An 8,692-nucleotide genomic window follows, 5' to 3' on the forward strand; every position below is an offset into this window, starting at 1 on the left:
TTATGATCAAAAAAACCTGTCAATATTTATTTTCATATTATCGTTTCTATAATATTATTATATTTGTATTATTAATTACAAAAACATTACTAAAAAGTGTTCATTCATATATAATTATTAATATAAAAAACTTTTAAATATGTATTTATATTATGATAAAAAAAAACTGTGAATATTTATTTGCATATTATCCTTACTATAATATTAATATATATGTATTATTATTATTAAAAACATTATTAAAAAGTGTTCATTCATATATAATTATAATTATAAAAATATTATAAAATATGTATTTATATTATGATCAAAAACATTTATATATATTTATTTGTATATTATCCTTCCTATAATATCATTATATATGTATTATTAATAACAAAAACATTATTAAAAAGTGTTCATTCATATATAATTATTATTATAAAAATATTATAAAATATGTATTTATATTATGATCAAAAACATTTATATATATTTATTTGTATATTATCCTTCCTATAATATTATTATATATGTATTATTCATAACAAAAACATTATTAAAAAGTGTTCATTCATATATAATTATTATTATAAAAATATTATAAAATATGTATTTATATTATGATCAAAAACATTTATATATATTTATTTGTATATTATCCTTCCTATAATATTATTATATATGTATTATTCATAACAAAAACATTATTAAAAAGTGTTCATTCATATATAATTATAATTATAAAAAAACTTTAAACTATGTATTTATATTATGATCAAAAAAACCTGTCAATATTTATTTGCATATTATCGTTTCTATAATATTATTATATTTGTATTATTAATTACAAAAACATTACTAAAAAGTGTTCATTCATATATAATTATTATTATAAAAATATTATAAAATATGTATTTATATTATGATAAAAAAAAACTGTGAATATTTATTTGCATATTATCCTTCCTATAATATTATTATATATGTATTATTAATAACAAAAACATTATTCAAAAGTGTTCATTCATATAAAATTATTATTATAAAAATATTATAAAATATGTATTTATATTATGATCAAAAACATTTATATATATTTATTTGTATATTATCCTTCCTATAATATTATTATATATGTATTATTAATAACAAAAACATCATTAAAAAGTGTTCATTCATATATAATTATTATTATAAAAATATTATAAAATATGTATTTATATTATGATCAAAAACATTTATATATATTTATTTGTATATTATCCTTCCTATAATATTATTATATATGTATTATTAATAACAAAAACATTATTCAAAAGTATTCATTCATATAAAATTATTATTATAAAAATATTAAAAATATGTATTTATATTATGATCAAAAACATTTATATATATTTATTTGTATATTATCCTTCCTATAATATTATTATATATGTATTATTAATAACAAAAACATCATTAAAAAGTGTTCATTCATATATAATTATTATTATAAAAATATTATAAAATATGTATTTATATTATGATCAAAAACATTTATATATATTTATTTGTATATTATCCTTCCTATAATATTATTATATATGTATTATTAATAACAAAAACATTATTCAAAAGTATTCATTCATATAAAATTATTATTATAAAAATATTAAAAATATGTATTTATATTATGATCAAAAACATTTATATATATTTATTTGTATATTATCCTTCCTATAATATTATTATATATGTATTATTAATAACAAAAACATCATTAAAAAGTGTTCATTCATATATAATTATTTTTATATAAAAATTTTAAAATATGTATTTATATTATAATAAAAAAAACCTGTCAATATTTAATTGCATATTATCCTTACTATAATATTAATATATATGTATTATTATTATTAAAAACATTATTAAAAAGTGTTCATTCATATATAATTATAATTATAAAAATATTATAAAATATGTATTTATATTATGATCAAAAACATTTATATATATTTATTTGTATATTATCCTTCCAATAATATTATTATATATGTATTATTAATAACAAAAACATTATTAAAAAGTGTTCATTCATATATAATTATTATTATAAAAATATTATAAAATATGTATTTATATTATGATCAAAAACATTTATATATATTTATTTGTATATTATCCTTCCTATAATATTATTATATATGTATTATTCATAACAAAAACATTATTAAAAAGTGTTCATTCATATATTATTATTATTATAAAAATATTATAAAATATGTATTTATATTATGATCAAAAACATTTATATATATTTATTTGTATAGTATCCTTCCTATAATATTATTATATATGTATTATTCATAACAAAAACATTATTAAAAAGTGTTCATTCATATATAATTATAATTATAAAAAAACTTTAAACTATGTATTTATATTATGATCAAAAAAACCTGTCAATATTTATTTGCATATTATCGTTTCTATAATATTATTATATTTGTATTATTAATTACAAAAAAATTACTAAAAAGTGTTCATTCATATATAATTATTATTATAAAAAAACTTTAAACTATGTATTTATATTATGATCAAAAAAACCTGTGAATATTTATTTGCATATTATCCTTCCTATAATATTATTATATATGTATTATTAATAACAAAAACATTATTAAAAAGTGTTCATTCATATATAATTATTATTATAAAAATATTATAAAATATGTATTTATATTATGATCAAAAACATTTATATATATTTATTTGTATATTATCCTTCCTATAATATTATTATATATGTATTATTAATAACAAAAACATTATTCAAAAGTGTTTATTCATATATAATTATTATTATAAAAATATTATAAAATATGTATTTATATTATAATCAAAAACATTTATATATATTTATTTGTATATTATCCTTCCTATAATATTATTATATATGTATTATTAATAACAAAAACATCATTAAAAGTGTTCATTCATATATAATTATTTTTATATAAAAATTATAAAATATGTATTTATATTATGATAAAAAAAAACCTTTCAATATTTAATTGCATATTATCCTTACTATAATATTAATATATATGTATTATTATTATTAAAAACATTATTAAAAAGTGTTCATTCATATATAATTATAATTAAAAAAATATTATAAAATATGTATTTATATTATGATCAAAAACATTTTTATATATTTATTTGTATATTATCCTTCCTATAATATTATTATATATGTATTATTCATAACAAAAACATTATTAAAAAGTGTTCATTCATATATAATTATAATTATAAAAAAACTTTAAACAATGTATTTATATTATGATCAAAAAAACCTGTCAATATTTATTTTCATACTATCGTTTCTATAATATTATTATATTTGTATTATTAATTACAAAAACATTACTAAAAAGTGTTCATTCATATATAATTATTATTATAAAAAACTTTTAAATATGTATTTATATTATGATAAAAAAAAACTGTGAATATTTATTTGCATATTATCCTTCCTATAATATTATTATATATGTATTATTAATTACAAAAACATCATTAAAAAGTGTTCATTCATATATAATTATTATTATAAAAATATTATAAAATATGTATTTATATTATGATCAAAAACATTTATATATATTTATTTGTATATTATCCTTCCTATAATATTATTATATATGTATTATTCATAACAAAAACATTATTAAAAAGTGTTCATTCATATATAATTATAATTATAAAAAAACTTTAAACTATGTATTTATTATATGATCAAAAAAACCTGTCAATATTTATTTGCATATTATTGTTTCTATAATATTATTATATTTGTATTATTAATTACAAAAACATTACTAAAAAGTGTTCATTCATATATAATTATTATTATAAAAAAACTTTAAACTATGTATTTATATTATGATAAAAAAAACCTGTCAATATTTATTTGCATATTATCGTTTCTATAATATTATTATATTTGTATTATTAATTACAAAAACATTACTAAAAAGTGTTCATTCATACATTATTATTATTATAAAAAACTTTAAAATATGTATTTATATTATGATAAAAAAACCTGTGAATATTTATTTGCATATTATCCTTCCTATAATATTATTATATATGTATTATTAATAACAAAAACATTATTAAAAAGTGTTCATTCATATATAATTATTATTATAAAAATATTATAAAATATGTAATTATGATCAAAAACATTTATATATATTTATTTGTATATTATCCTTCCTATAATATTATTATATATGTATTATTCATAACAAAAACATTATTAAAAAGTGTTCATTCATATAAAATTATAATTATAAAAAAACTTAAAACTATGTATTTATATTATGATCAAAAAAACCTGTCAATATTTATTTGCATATTATCGTTTCTATAATATTATTATATTTGTATTATTAATTACAAAAACATTACTAAAAAGTGTTCATTCATATATAATTCTTATTATAAAAAAACTTTAAACTATGTATTTATATTATGATCAAAAAAACCTGTCAATATTTATTTGCATATTATCGTTTCTATAATATTATTATATTTGTATTATTAATTACAAAAACATTACTAAAAAGTGTTCATTCATATATAATTATTATTATAAAAAAACTTTAAACTATGTATTTATATTCTGATCAAAAAAACCTGTCAATATTTATTTGCATATTATCGTTTCTATAATATTATTATATTTGTATTATTAATTACAAAAACATTACTAAAAAGTGTTCATTCATATATTATTATTATTATAAAAAACTTTAAAATATGTATTTATATTATGATAAAAAAACCTGTGAATATTTATTTGCATATTATCCTTCCTATAATATTATTATATATGTATTATTAATAACAAAAACATTATTAAAAAGTGTTCATTCATATATAATTATTATTATAAAAATATTATAAAATATGTATTTATATTATGATCAAAAACATTTATATATATTTATTTGTATATTATCCTTCCTATAATATTATTATATATGTATTATTAATAACAAAAATATTATTCAAAAGTGTTCATTCATATATATTTATTATTATAAAAATATTATAAAATATGTATTTATATTATGATCAAAAACATTTATATATATTTATTTGTATATTATCCTTCCTATAATATTATTATATATGTATTATTAATAACAAAAACATCATTAAAAAGTGTTCATTCATATATAATTATTGTTATATAAAAATTATAAAATATGTATTTATATTATGATAAAAAAACCTGTCAATATTTAATTGCATATTATCCTTACTATAATATTAATATATATGTATTATTATTATTAAAAACATTATTAAAAAGTGTTCATTCATATATAATTATAATTAAAAAAATATTATAAAATATGTATTTATATTATGATCAAAAACATTTTTATATATTTATTTGTATATTATCCTTCCTATAATATTATTATATATGTATTATTCATAACAAAAACATTATTAAAAAGTGTTCATTCATATATAATTATAATTATAAAAAAACTTTAAACAATGTATTTATATTATGATCAAAAAAACCTGTCAATATTTATTTTCATACTATCGTTTCTATAATATTATTATATTTGTATTATTAATTACAAAAACATTACTAAAAAGTGTTCATTCATATATAATTATTATTATAAAAAACTTTTAAATATGTATTTATATTATGATAAAAAAAAACTGTGAATATTTATTTGCATATTATCCTTCCTATAATATTATTATATATGTATTATTAATTACAAAAACATCATTAAAAAGTGTTCATTCATATATAATTATAATTATAAAAATATTATAAAATATGTATTTATATTATGATCAAAAACATTTATATATATTTATTTGTATATTATCCTTCCTATAATATTATTATATATGTATTATTAATAACAAAAACATCATTAAAAAGTGTTCATTCATATATAATTATTTTTATATAAAAATTATAAAATATGTATTTATATTATGATAAAAAAAAAACCTGTCAATATTTAATTGCATATTATCCTTACTATAATATTAATATATATGTATTATTATTATTAAAAACATTATTAAAAAGTGTTCATTCATATATAATTATAATTATAAAAATATTATAAAATATGTATTTATATTATGATCAAAAACATTTTTATATATTTATTTGTATATTATCCTTCCTATAATATTATTATATATGTATTATTCATAACAAAAACATTATTAAAAAGTTCTCATTCATATATAATTATAATTATAAAAAAACTTTAAACTATGTATTTATATTATGATCAAAAAAACCTGTCAATATTTATTTTCATATTATCGTTTCTATAATATTATTATATTTGTATTATTAATTACAAAAACATTACTAAAAAGTGTTCATTCATATATAATTATTAATATAAAAAACTTTTAAATATGTATTTATATTATGATAAAAAAAAACTGTGAATATTTATTTGCATATTATCCTTACTATAATATTAATATATATGTATTATTATTATTAAAAACATTATTAAAAAGTGTTCATTCATATATAATTATAATTATAAAAATATTATAAAATATGTATTTATATTATGATCAAAAACATTTATATATATTTATTTGTATATTATCCTTCCTATAATATCATTATATATGTATTATTAATAACAAAAACATTATTAAAAAGTGTTCATTCATATATAATTATTATTATAAAAATATTATAAAATATGTATTTATATTATGATCAAAAACATTTATATATATTTATTTGTATATTATCCTTCCTATAATATTATTATATATGTATTATTCATAACAAAAACATTATTAAAAAGTGTTCATTCATATATAATTATTATTATAAAAATATTATAAAATATGTATTTATATTATGATCAAAAACATTTATATATATTTATTTGTATATTATCCTTCCTATAATATTATTATATATGTATTATTCATAACAAAAACATTATTAAAAAGTGTTCATTCATATATAATTATAATTATAAAAAAACTTTAAACTATGTATTTATATTATGATCAAAAAAACCTGTCAATATTTATTTGCATATTATCGTTTCTATAATATTATTATATTTGTATTATTAATTACAAAAACATTACTAAAAAGTGTTCATTCATATATAATTATTATTATAAAAATATTATAAAATATGTATTTATATTATGATAAAAAAAAACTGTGAATATTTATTTGCATATTATCCTTCCTATAATATTATTATATATGTATTATTAATAACAAAAACATTATTCAAAAGTGTTCATTCATATAAAATTATTATTATAAAAATATTATAAAATATGTATTTATATTATGATCAAAAACATTTATATATATTTATTTGTATATTATCCTTCCTATAATATTATTATATATGTATTATTAATAACAAAAACATCATTAAAAAGTGTTCATTCATATATAATTATTATTATAAAAATATTATAAAATATGTATTTATATTATGATCAAAAACATTTATATATATTTATTTGTATATTATCCTTCCTATAATATTATTATATATGTATTATTAATAACAAAAACATTATTCAAAAGTATTCATTCATATAAAATTATTATTATAAAAATATTAAAAATATGTATTTATATTATGATCAAAAACATTTATATATATTTATTTGTATATTATTCTTCCTATAATATTATTATATATGTATTATTAATAACAAAAACATCATTAAAAAGTGTTCATTCATATATAATTATTTTTATATAAAAATTTTAAAATATGTATTTATATTATAATAAAAAAAACCTGTCAATATTTAATTGCATATTATCCTTACTATAATATTAATATATATGTATTATTATTATTAAAAACATTATTAAAAAGTGTTCATTCATATATAATTATAATTATAAAAATATTATAAAATATGTATTTATATTATGATCAAAAACATTTATATATATTTATTTGTATATTATCCTTCCAATAATATTATTATATATGTATTATTAATAACAAAAACATTATTAAAAAGTGTTCATTCATATATAATTATTATTATAAAAATATTATAAAATATGTATTTATATTATGATCAAAAACATTTATATATATTTATTTGTATATTATCCTTCCTATAATATTATTATATATGTATTATTCATAACAAAAACATTATTAAAAAGTGTTCATTCATATATTATTATTATTATAAAAATATTATAAAATATGTATTTATATTATGATCAAAAACATTTATATATATTTATTTGTATAGTATCCTTCCTATAATATTATTATATATGTATTATTCATAACAAAAACATTATTAAAAAGTGTTCATTCATATATAATTATAATTATAAAAAAACTTTAAACTATGTATTTATATTATGATCAAAAAAACCTGTCAATATTTATTTGCATATTATCGTTTCTATAATATTATTATATTTGTATTATTAATTACAAAAAAATTACTAAAAAGTGTTCATTCATATATAATTATTATTATAAAAAAACTTTAAACTATGTATTTATATTATGATCAAAAAAACCTGTGAATATTTATTTGCATATTATCCTTCCTATAATATTATTATATATGTATTATTAATAACAAAAACATTATTAAAAAGTGT

Source organism: Macrosteles quadrilineatus, unplaced genomic scaffold (genome assembly GCF_028750875.1).
Source record: "Macrosteles quadrilineatus isolate MER2022 unplaced genomic scaffold, UCM_ALF_1.0 Scaffold_164__1_contigs__length_239569, whole genome shotgun sequence".
NCBI classification, from domain to species: domain Eukaryota; kingdom Metazoa; phylum Arthropoda; class Insecta; order Hemiptera; family Cicadellidae; genus Macrosteles; species Macrosteles quadrilineatus.